Consider the following 12,704-nt stretch of genomic DNA (forward strand, 5'->3'; position numbering starts at 1 on the left):
TGGGTGACCTGCAAACCAGACTAGTGCTCCTCAGGTGTGTGAGGGAGCTGTAGCTGTAAGAGCGTGAGTGACACGCAGACAGCCTCACAGGTGAATGTGCACCAGAGGCAACCAGAGTCAGGGCCCTTCCAAGAGGCCCAGGGATACTGAGACCTGTGGGCCAACCCCAGGGTGAAGGGGGGCTACAGGGACCCGTGATTTTCTAGCAATAATGATCCAGTTTGTGTCTTGAAGGTGTGAAGGAATGTGTGGGAGTGAATATAGACAAATTAGAATAGAGGTAATGTAGATTGTGCATTATAAGTTTTACCACATTACCTTAGAGGGAAGTGTATTGTGTAGAAGAATGGTGTAAGAAAAAACCCCAAAAATTTAAGTGTAAGGGGTTGAAAGAAATATTTAAGCTCTAAGTGAAAGTAAGAAACAGAAGCAAGAGATAAATAAGATCTTGAAAATAGAACAGAAAACCAGTGAATTAAATACACAGAGATATAAGAGAATAAAAATACTTTGGGAGTTAAGTTAGCTGAGAAATACAACTCCTTGCAAAATACAGAGTATGTAGAAGTTGATGAGAGAACCAATAACATTAAACAGAGAAACTGAGTTTTGATAAAATCATTAAATAGCAGACCATTAATGCCTGTGTTTGAAAGCCCGTTTCAGGTACTCTTCATTACTAATTCGACGGTGCAGACCAAAAGGAAAAAGGTTGGACTCACATCACTCTCACCCCTGGCATTGGACCAGGATTCAACATCAGGTTTTTTTTCCTCTGGCATTGGACCGGACTGCACCCCATTCTCCCTCTGGCATTGGACCGGACTCCACCCCTTTCTCCTTCTGGCATTGGGCCAGACTCCCAGTTTTTCCCTCTGGCATTGGGCCAGAGTCCACACCACTCTCACCTCCGGGCACTGGACAAGGATTCATCTGCTTCACAAGCTAAATCACCTGAGTATACTGTGGTATAAGGACCAAAGGATTTAAAGTTGACTCTCAGAAGGAAGAGTCAAATAGACTGAACTGTGTGGAAAAAATTGGTATCAAGAGTTCTAATATTGCTTAAAATGTTTCAAAACTGTTTTGTGTAAACTATGTTGGTAAAAAGTTTAAGACTGTAAATAAGAAATTCTAGTTAAGTTCCCCAATTTATTTCAAAAAAACCTCCAGGTTACTCCTCCACAGAACACTCCCCTGGGAGGGGAAACCAAAATTGGTAGGGAACAGACCAAGAGGGGTTTAACCAGAGAAGTGGGTAGAAGGGACTCTAAAGAGCTTGGAAGCTTTTCCTCAGTAAAATTCCCCAAGAGGCAAGGCCGGGTGGGCAGACGGTGCAAGATGACCCATACCGGACTCTTGGGAAGGGTAGTACTGATGGCTCTGATTGCTGGTGGTGCTCTGGGAAGCCCAGCTGAGCGGTGCAGTGAATGCTACCAACTTCTCTGTGCGGAGGAAGTGAGCTCCTTGTCGAGAGTCCACATCAGTTCTGACCCTGATCGTGTTAACCCCTCCCAATTGGTCCTTTATCAGAAAAATAAGAGAGTGTATTGGAGAGCATACAATATTGCCACTTTCGGGCAGCCACTCCTAGGAGAGTGTACTGTAGGGGAAGCCTGGTTGTGCTTTGAATGTGATGCTGCTGAAACAAGCTCAGCAGATCTAGTAAAAAGTAAAGAAATGGTGAAAATGGTAAGAAAAATTGTTTGTTACAAGTATTTATATAAGTGTACTGGAAAGGAGATCAACCCCTTTTGGAACACATTTCAGGGGAGCCCAAAATCCCTAAGTTTGATCTCATCTGGCAACTGCATTGCTAGAGCGATAAAACCAATTCTCTTATTACCCAAAGAAACTGGATCAAGTTTGGGAGTTCCTATATATAATGATTTGGGAGAAAATAAACAGAACCGGGAAAGTGAAATAGAAATTGAGAAAATCCAAAATTGTAAAAGCCAAATTGAGATCTCAATATCTATGTTAAACAAATTAATCCGGCTCCAGGCAGTATTAAAAATAAAGAATTCAATTATTAGGAACATTTCAAACGAAATAAAAAGATTAGCATGTGTAAATAATGAAGAACAAACTCCTACACTTGATTCCAGTGGGTGGGAGAACCTGGAGATTTTCAAAAAGGATGTATGGGAAAAGGTAGTTTTTCTCACTGTGTGTGTACTTAGAAGATTGCTTTTTTTACTATGCTTATTTATCTGTTTTAGTAGAATAGTACTTGCCGTGCAGACCAACCTGAAGAAACCAAAGAAAGTAACAAGGTTAAGTAACCATGATTACCAAAGTGCACAAGAGATTTATAGTAGATTCAAAACAAAAAAAAATTTGTGAGTTGATGCGAGCTTGGAATTTAAGCTCGATCAAAGAAAAAGAGGGGGGACTGTTATGAACAAAATTCGGGTAATATTTTTTTTGTGAGAAAAAGTTACAAAAAGCAGCCAGACCACGGGTAGCTGCTGAAGTTCTTCGTGTTTTGTTATTGTAATCACGAGTCGTTGTGGCTAATCGCTCCTTTTGTATCAGCAGAGCCTCGCCCGAGGCTAAGTTGTACCTTTCCCAGAAGGGTGGGAACCTTCCCGAACAGTAGAAGGTGGGGGGGGGCTATGCAAAGTGACTCCAAGACCACAATGCAGCATGGGTCCCCCGGTGTACGGAGAAAACCCCAAAACAACGAGCCACCTAAGAGTTGAGAGACTAGAGTGATGTCTAGACGTGAAGAGCCGAATGCTGAACCTGCAGAGATGCAAACGACCTTCAGAGCCTCTCGCCCTGACTAAGAGAGACGACCCCGGCGGTGAGACCAGGCCGACTGAGTAGGTGGGGCACCATCTGACGGGATCAGCAGGCCCTAAAGGCTCCCACGAGGACGTGATCCCCAGCTCTGCCCCTTGTGGACAGAGCTGTGCATATCCTCCTCCTCCGAGTCGCTTTGGGAGAGACGACGGAGACTGCAGACCCGTCGAGCCACCCAATCCTGAGCTGATCACTTTTAATAAAGGCATTGAAAAAGGAGAAGAAGTCTCCTGGCCCTGTTTATTTCATCACTCATGTCCATGCTCTAAGGAGGGGAAAAGGAAAACATTCCCTTTTTGAATACTTGGATCCATGACCTGGATGTGGAGACAGGAGGTTATAGAGGAGCTGCTATTTCTTTATGGAACATGGGGGTCAAGATGGACCAAACTCATCCTGTAGTGAAGACTTCCATATTCTTAATTCAGCAGTTTAGGTGAATAAAATAATGCTCAGAAGGACATCTTAAAGAAGCCATGCCACCCATTGGTTCCCTAGGTGAAAACTGCCTCCCGAGCTTCACTCTGATTGCACCTATTTCAGCTTGTGCTTTATTGTAAAGACAGCTTTGTGTCTCTCTTTAGTTTGTTTTCTTCCCCCTCTCTATTTTTTTTAATTTTTAATTTAGAAACCTGCCTACATTCGTGTCTCACTGTTTTGCTGGAAACAGATGGCCCTTGCTGAAGACACACAGTTGAGTGAACAGACACGGGCCACTTTACCATGTGGTAGCATGTTTGTAATTAGATATTTAAAGTGCTAGACAATTACTATCAAACCTTGTCATGAGGGAAATTTAGGTCTGTGTTTACCAAGATCTGCATTATAAGCTGGATCCCTGCCAGGGCTTTACTCTTGGGTATAAAATGAAAGAAGGCTCTGGTGGAATACTGAGTGACATTGATTAGAGCTACCACCTGCCCTGCTCAGACATGATCACTCACTCCTCTCTCCCACCCCATCCTGTAGTTTTTGTTGACCATTGTACCTGGCTTCCCCATCTGATAAGTTTTGGGGTCACAGGAGGTACCACTTCTGTAACATCTCTTGTTAAAGGCTCATCTTCCCACGAGGTTTTGGACTACAGAGAGGTAAAAGCAGTTCCATCCCAAAAGAAGCCAAAATAGAGCCATTGTCACATTAAGAAAGAAGCAGATAAAGTTGGAGAGGAGAATGGAAAGTGATAAATCAGGGGAGAAATCACAGTGGAGCATTAGAGAAAGAAGTTTGGGGATTGATTTAATGCATAAGACAGTTTAATTCCTGCAAAGTTTTGCCCTAGATGGGAATATCCAGCCTGTGGAAGCTGAGAGCAGCAGCCCTGGCTGCTGGGGAAGTGCAGCTGTGCCCCTTTCACCTGCCTCCCCCATGCTGCAGCCACGGCTGTGACTCAACAGTTGCAATCAAGAAACTTCAATTTCAGATACACAGAGTTCACTCTGGTTTTGAAACAGAATAGGAGTCTGGAGGAAAGCATCATGGAAACACAAATGTTTGCAGACTGTGGAAATGGTTAAAGTCATAGGAAAAGGAAAACCAGGGTTACGTAAAAATCTTACACCTGAGCTGCTCTGTTCCAGTGGAATACTTATAATGGTTGTGAAAGACAAATTAGATCATGACTTCATTTAAAAACAAACTAAAAAAAATTGTTAATTCTAAATTTGGATATGGATTTAGCAACTAAATGCTTCAGGGATAACTTGTTTTCAATGGGGAATTCTGAGAACAAAAACTGATTACAGGATGGAGCCAAATGCCTGCCAAGGATACGAACAGGATCATGGAAGCAGATGAGCTACAATTTCCCATGCACCAGAATCCACAACTGGGCCAGGAGCAAAATGAGCACAATCACAAAGCATTTCAAGAGCCAGGACTGAGCAATGGGAGAATGCTGTGCGCTTTCTTCTGTGTACCTGTAATCACTTGCAAGATCTTTCTGAAGAGAGGTATGTGTTGATCTTACAGAGAACTAGAACACTGATTTAAATATTCATTGTATAATCAGGGGAAAGAATCTTGGAAAACTGTGTGAAAAAAGTACTGTGGGGTTGTACAGAGTGTAAAAGATGGAAGGAGAGTGATGAGGACCAGCAGAAAAACCTGGTAATGTTGTTTAAAATAAAATTGGGTTTAATTTATTGGTCTCTTAAGGTTCAAATTTGAAAGCAAGCTAGCCAAAGTAAGCATTTCCCAGAAAGACAATTTTGGTTTGAACTCTTCATTGCGACATTAACTTGGATATCTCTTGCAGCATTGTCCTGTAATTCACCAAAATCCCTCAGGGAAATAAGGTAAATTCAGCTGAAAAACTCGTGGGTCGAAGGAAAGGTGAGAGAAACACAACTCCATGTGCAAACTCAGGAGAACAGGTTGCAGAAGGCTGAAACAACAGATGGTTGTCACAGGCACAAGAAGAGCTAGATAACAGTTACCGTGGGTAAGAAATACCTGCACCGCAGTTATGTCGGGCCTGTGGGCAGCAGTAAATCAGGGTTTGGTTTCTCATGACGTTAAGGATTATGCACCCACATAAAGCAGCCTCTGCCCCGACAAGCGCACGGCGTAATTGTTGTCCAAACACATCCCACTTCCTCGCTCCGCCTGACTCACGGAGAAGCTCCCATCGGAGCGGCTCTGTGGGGCGGGCGGCAGGTGTGGGGCAGCGTTCTGTCCGGGCTCTGGGGCGGCCTTCAGCGCCCCGCTCTCTCTGGGGCGGTGTTCAGCCCACGTTTTGGGGCGGCGATCAGCCCCCCGTTCTCTGTGGGGCGGCCTTCAGCCCCCCGCTCTCTCTGGGGTGGCGTTCTGCCCCCCGCTCTGTCTGGGGCGGCCTTTAGCCCCCGCTCTGTCTGGGGCGGCGATCTACCCCCCGCTCTGGGGCAGCGTTCAGCCCCCCGCTCGCTCTGGGGCAGCGTTCTGTTCCCCGCTCTCTCTGGGGCGGCGTTCAGCCCCCGCTCTGTCGGGGGCAGCGTTCACCCCCGCTCTGGGGCAGAATTCCCGGCGGTGAGGGCGGGAGCAGGGAGCGGGCAAGCAGAGGGCAGTGTAGGCACACGGCCACAGCGCCGGCAGCGCCGGCCTCAGGCACGGCCACAGCGACAGCGGGAGCAGCTTGGGTCGGGGGCTCCGGGGCTCCCGCCGCACCTCGGCCTGCTTGTGACAGGCAAACACATCGTCACCACTTCACTATTATAAAAAAAAAAAATCATCTAAATTTGGATAGGATTTAGCAATGAAATGCTTCAGGGGGTGAGTTGTTTTCAGTGGGGAATTCTGCGAACAAAAAAGTGATAACAAGGATGGAGCCAAATCCCTGCCAAGAATACGGACAAGGATCGGTGGAAGCAGAGGAGCTACAACTTCCCATGCACCAGAGCCCACAGCTGGGCCAGAGCTAAGTAAGCACGGGCAGAAAGGATGCCAAGAGCCACAAGGAGGGGGAAGAGCAATCGGAAGAGGAGGAAGAGGAAGAGAAGGAGGAAGAGGAAAAGGAGAAAGAAGAGAAGGAAGATGAGGAAAAGGAAAAGGAGGACGAGGAGGGTGCGCATCCCCCTTGCGGCTCTATCCGGGCACGCGATGACGTCATCACCCCCGCGCGCGAAGCGCGTCTTCCCCTCCGCGCGCCCCTCGCCCTTCCGCACGCGCGCTGCCCAGCCAATGACAGCGGTGCGGCGCCGCAAGGCCTCCTGGGGGCTGTAGTCCAGCGCGCGTCCCGCACCCCACCCGGCACCACAGCTGCGCGTCCCTGCCGCGACCGGGGCAGCGCCCGCCCCCCGCCCGTTTGTGGGCGGAGCCAGACAGCGCCGCCGGCCAATGGCAGAGCGGGTCAAGGTTCAGCGGGCGGGCGGCGCTGCCAATGGGCGCGGGCGGGCGGTGGAGGGGGCGTGGCCGGCGGTGTTTTGTTCGGTTGCCATTGAGCAGCCCGGTCCATACGCACGGGGGAGGCGGCACGGCCGCTCAGGTACCGGCGGCTGCCGTGGTGGGGGGAGAGCGGGGGGGAGGGCGGTGAGCGCGGCCGGCAGGTAACAGCAGTCGTGCGGGTAGCAGGTAACAGCCGTGTAGGCAGCAGCCGGGCAGGTAATAACAGCCCTGCAGGCAGCAGCCCCGCTGTCGGCCCGCAGGCAGTGCGGGGCACAGGGGAGGTGGCCCGGCCATCCTCACAGCCCTTGGCGGAGCCCGGGAGGCCGAGCGCACCGCGCAGCTCCGGGCGGGTGGGGCGGCGAGCGCGGCCCGGGGGACCCTGCGGGGCGGGGGTGTCAGCCCGAGGCTGCGCTTCCCGCAGCGGCACCTCCCGCTGCCGCAGGGCTGCGGGCTGCTCATCGCTCCGCTTACCTCGGCGCACAGGTAGAGCGGTGCGCACATCGGATCGTGCGCTGTGCTGTCATTGTCCGCGCTCGGCCCGGGCCGCGCTCCCCCCGCACCGCCGGGGCCGCCGTGTTGGCCCGCCGGGAGCTGGAGCGGCCGCCCCGCCGGGAGCAGCGAGCCCGGGGCCCCCGGTGAAGTTCTCGGCGTTGCCGGCGCTGCTGGGCGCCATCCGGGCCGGCTGCGCGGCCCTGCCGTGTCCCCCGGGCCTGGCCCGGCCCGGCCGCGCGGGGAAGGGAAGGGACGGTGCCCGGCCGCAGCCGGCTCGGACATTCCTTTGTGCCGCTGCCCTGGAAACGCATGTCTGCAGGCACGTACCCCGGCGATTTTGAGGCGATTCCCCCCCCCTGTGTGGCTCAAGGATAGAGTTACCTCTGTGGAGGTGCCTGTTTTTCCACAATAGCTGCCTTCCATAATGATTCCAGGGTGGAAACGGTGGCTATTTTCTTCCTTCCCCTCCCCACAGCAATAGGAAAGCTGATTTCTAGTTTATGGCCCCGAAGTTTTAAGGACCAGTTGGGCTCAATGGGAGAGTGAATGGCCTCTTTGTGTTATCCCAGCTTTTCTAAGGGCAGTAACATGGCTTTGTTGTGGTTATTTGGCTTATTAAATGTCTTCTGGCCTGCTGGAAGGCTGGATGGAAATGTGTGGTTGAAATTTGGGTGCTGTTTCAGGAGGTCGCTTTAGGTCCTGTGAAACAGAGCAGGCACCCGCTGTTGGAGGCTTCTCAGGATTGGTGTTCAGGGATCTGAACTCCTGGGGGTGGGATGGACAAGTTCAGGCCTTTTCCCCTTTAGGGAAAGACATCCCCATGCCAGCATTCAGAAGATTTGGAGCAGCACCCCAGCTTTGGGTTGCAGGATTGAGAGGGACTGGGCGATTCTGTCCCTGGCTTTCACCAAGTCCTCTGCCTGGGAATGGGTTGAGCCAGCTGGTCAAATCCATTTTCTGGTTTGCTGTGCCTACCTTAAAATTAGCTCCTGAGAACAGTTATTAGAGCCAATGCTGTTGCATTGCCTCCCTGACTGATAGCAAATATTTTTGTCAGAAAAATTTGCCATTTTTGGTAAGAGCCAGTAAGTTCGTATCTCTTGTGGCAAGCTGAAATGGTTCTGGGTGTGTTTTAATTGTGAATGGTCTGCTTGCTTCTAGTGGGGCTTATGAAATGTGGAGCACAATGCTTGCTGAATAGCAAAAACTTTCCTGGTGAAGCATGTTACTTGGTCTGGTTTTATTGGAGGTGCAGTGTACTTGTTCAAGCCCAAAGAGCTTGTATCCTTACAGTTACTGAGCTTCCAAAAATGTCTGGAAGAATTGCTCTCAGACAAAAAAACCCATACATTTTAAGTAGCTCTACATAAACTGGTGGAACTCTGAACTAGAAAATGGGTTCACTACTCACTCACTTTGAATTTCCTCGCAACGCTGTTCATATGAACGTGTCTGCTATTTTTAATGAGCCCTATTTTTTTGCATCAGTAGCAAGGTGCTACTCTTCACCCTATGGAAGTAAATGCTCCCTGTTGGACACAAACTCCAAATAGTGATCTGCAAGATCAGCCCCCTAATGATATGATACCTTTTTGGGATGTTGCTGTGGTAATCTGGCAGGCCTCTAGTGGCCTGTACCTGCCAGTGCCTAACCCATGGTTATTGTCTCTCTGACTGGGGAATTAAAGTTGGTTAAATTATTGTAAAGGGTTATTTTAAGTTCAGGCTGGTTGAAGTTCCCTACTTCCTTTCAAAAAGCTGTTTTTCTGTAGGGTACTATGATTCAGAAGAATGAGGAGGCTGAAAGAAGAAATATTTATATTTGCAACCATTGTGTAAAGCTTTGAAAGTTTAGTAGAGGTGTAAAAGTATATTTATGAAAATATGGTGGACAGAGAGACTGAAAGCCTGACTGTGCTGAGAAGACTGCAATTTATTGCATGGATTGCTTTATTTAAAACAAAACCTTGAAGGATTTATTCTTTCCTTTAGGAATTCCTTGAGAGTCTGGTAGCCATTACTGTGGCTCCCTTTTTTTAGTTCCTTCTTTTCCCTTCTCTGTGCTTTCTCCCCCTTCCTCTGTAGCCTCCCCCCAGTCTACATTCCTTTGTGTTAGCAGTGATGATGGCAGTTCTAGTCACCTCCTGTGGTTTGATAGATTATTCCCTTTGGAATCATGGTGTACTTAAACCTTTCCAAACACAATTCTTTCCTCGCTCCTCCACTTCTTTGATGCTGGCTTTGAGTTTTGTTCTAAAAGTTTGTCCTCTGTGGTCCTGCTTTGAGTTGTCTTAAAAACTAGTAAGAGGTCTCCTTAAGCCTTTAGTGGAAAATATTAGTATTTATGTTATGATTTACATTTCTTTTTGTGTATGTTGATAATCAAAATATAAACAGAAATTTTGTATTTTGGCAACAGGGAGCTTCTCTCTCCCCTGCAAGCTCACAAGTTCTGTGCTTTCTTTTCAGACAAAACTTTGCTTGCTTTAAACTGTAATTTTTATTTTTGTTAAATAAACTTCTTGGACTTTTTTATTACTACATTCCTGAGATCTGGTAGTTACCAGATGTTGCAGGTACTCTGTTTTTAACTGTGAGAGATTTCTGTCCATTGTGGGATTATCTCCAAGTTTTACTTTAGATATTGTAAAGTAACCTTATGGGGGGATGAGACTACTCCCAAAAAGGTGTGGAGGGCTTTTGAGCACTCCTGAAGGAGGGGTTCATCAGCACAGAGAGGCCCTGTTCATGGGCAGAATTCATGACATCCATGGAAATGCAGGTCCAGTGTCTGATACTCTCTTGCCAGGTAAATGTTCATCTCCTTACTCTGCACACCTGTGAGGGGGCCCCTTACATGGACAGTCTGCTTTTTGGTTGTTACAGAGTTTGTGTCCTTAAAGAGATTTTAGCACTGAGGCACTGCAATCCTGTGAGGAGTCTTAAAGAAAACCACCACCTTCACTTTGATTTCTCTTAATTATAAACACTGTTAGGGGAATTGAGGCAGTCATATTTCCAGAAAATGGTTTTCTTTAAGGCTTTTCTTCTCACTCAAGAGAAGGCCTGTAAAAAAGAAAGGGGAGGGGTGTGGCATATTTTTTAACTCCTTTCTAGGCTGCCCTGCAGTTTTTTTGTGATGATCCAGCTGGATATTTTGGTACTGTTAAGTGTAGAGAAACCTGAAATCAAGGTAACTGTCAACTCTTAACATAGCCCTTTGTACATTTGGTGCTGTCTTGTCTTTTTTGGTCGTTTGGGGAATAATATCATTAGCAAGCTGGCAAGAAGCTGCTCAGCTAACTGCTAATGCTTTGCAGTGGGTGTAAATAACTTCTGAAGGCCGTGTTGCTGCTAATTTTTAGGTTGAGGGGAGGAAGTAGGCAGGGTTGTTACTAAATACATTATCTGGGTTATGGCTCTCAGTTTACTGACAGCACTTTTTAAAGCAAGCAGTTGAATATTATGCTTTAAGGTAATAGGAAATGTTTCAATTAGGATATTTACTGAGTTGGAAAAACAAAATTAATATAATTGGATTTCTTCTGTTTGAACTTGAGTGTATTGTGATAAAATGCAGCTATGCTTTGCAAGTTGGGTGTTAACAGTAAAATCAAGAGTTCTGATGAGCTGGTGTTCACATCATTGCTCTGAACCTGGTATGCCAACATTGTTTTGGGTTCCTGTGAGAATTAAACTGTAGGAAAGCTCTGGCAGAGTTGTCAGGGACAGTTGTCTCAGTGCCCAGAGCTTGGGACACCCAGTGCCAGTGGTGGCAGCTGTCCTTCAGCGTGGGGGTCTGTCTGTGCACGCAGAGCCAAGGCTGTGAAATCAAGCTGCAGCTTTTTGTTTGGCCTGGAGCTTTCAGTGTAAGTGTCATTAGCAAAACTGACTCAGTGTACCAAGAGCTGCACATCGTTGTATTTGAGCTGCAGGAAAGCTGTTCCTGTGTTTGCTGAGCTTCAGAATTGGAGCACCCAGCTGGTACAGGAAATAGTTGAAGAAACAACTGCAGCATCACTGTCTGTACCTTTACTTTTGTGCTTTAGCCTGAGGTCTGTGGTGCTGGAAGGCAGGATCTGAATTCAGTTTTTTTAAAGGAATGCCTGTTCCTCCTTAAGACTCCCCTCATCCAGCCACCCTTGTCAACCAACCTGGTGTTTATTTAATTCACTTCAGTTTTCTTGAGTTATGAAAAATCACATTTTTAACTTGCCCAGTTCTGCATTAAAGTGAAGGTATTGAAAATGAAGAAAAATGTGTGCTGTCCTAATAAGACTTCATGTAACAGGGCTGTGGCTTTTCTTGTACTGTCACCTCCCCTTTAGCCATTAATAGGAATAATAGAAACTTCTCTTGGTGTTATATTAACTTTAGGTACCTAATTTGCATCTCAAATAACATTGTGAACAGCATTAATGCCTTTGAGGGGTTTGGGAGGTTTTTTAATTTGTAGGGTAAATGTGTTTTTTAACCTAATTGGGCAGTTCAGATTATTATTGCAGTGTGTTTAATTTTTGCTCTGCACAGCTTGTGTTGATGTCAGTGGCTCTAAATCATTCCTTCAGTGCTGTGCACATGTGTCATGTTTCACCTTCTTAATTGTGGCTTTAGGTTTTGTCTTGGTAAAGTATTCATCCATCTCATGCACGTACTACTAGATACGCTATGATGTTTTTGTTCTTTATTCTGCCCTCAAAAGTTTGTTCTGAATGAAAATTCTTCTTTTAAAGATTCTTTTTCCTTTAACTCCCCATTGAAAAATGCACTTCTCTGTCTTCCTTCAAGGTTTCTGTTGATCTGACCTCCTTTGGTTTTAGAGGGGTGAAAGTTTATTGTGTTTAAGGAAGGGGAAAAGTGACAAAAGCTGTGTGTCAGACCCTGTGGCATTATCAGCTGCCACTTGCCAAAAGTAGTGCACAGAATATGGAAGAGGTTAAAGTTTGGAGCCTCAGGTGTTATGCAGGTTATGAAACAGAGTTGTGGGAACACAGCTGGGACAGGATGATGGGTCTGGAACTGGGGTTCTGCCTTCTGCAGCTCAGCATTTCTTAATCAATATGTAAATGGCCATTGAGGTTGCAGGTGGTTTTTGTACCATGTTATGTTTTTATAACAGCAAACTTCTGGTCTGTGGATTGTTTGAGGGTGTGATTTATGGATTTTGTTAAGTGCTGGTCTCCATTAGATACCTGAAACCTGTTTGTATGTTTGTACAATGTTTTTAATGAACTGACAGTTAAAATTACAATCCTGGTTTAAAAAAAAAAAACAGGGAGCCTCTTTGCCTAATTATCCCAGTGTGATAGTAGTGGCAAGTGATTCATTGCTATCAGAATGGAGGGTACTGGTGTGTGAGCCTGCCTCCAGACTGCTAGTGCTAGCGTGGCATCTGATGCAGTATTTAGTGAATGAGAGGGGCAATGAAAACAGCATTCAAGAACTACTCACATGAATTGACTAAAGTACAGCATGTATTTCTTGTAGTGGGAAGGGGGAAAGGAACAAGTACCCAGCACTTCATGTTTCATTTGTTAAAAATA

At 46.7% G+C, this 12,704-nt stretch overlaps 1 protein-coding gene across 3 annotated transcripts in view; it reads left to right on the forward strand.

The window, feature by feature from the left end:
• The first annotated feature begins 6,235 nt into the window (after positions 1–6,235).
• FAM53A (family with sequence similarity 53 member A) overlaps positions 6,236–12,704 on the forward strand; it is a 71,179-nt gene continuing 64,710 nt past the window's right edge. The window contains exon 1 of one of the 3 annotated variants that reach the window (XM_054293234.1): positions 6,236–6,348. The gene's annotated coding sequence lies outside the window, so the exon portion shown is untranslated. Of the gene's footprint in view, positions 6,349–6,696; positions 6,770–7,484; positions 7,553–12,704 lie in introns of those variants that run through there. The other 2 variants (XM_054293233.1, XM_054293235.1) reach the window with 2 other exon arrangements.

The sequence above is a fragment of the Melozone crissalis genome, unplaced genomic scaffold, assembly GCF_028551555.1.
Source record: "Melozone crissalis strain CALT ecotype California unplaced genomic scaffold, PUWL_Pcris_2 ptg000132l_1, whole genome shotgun sequence".
Taxonomy (NCBI): domain Eukaryota; kingdom Metazoa; phylum Chordata; class Aves; order Passeriformes; family Passerellidae; genus Melozone; species Melozone crissalis.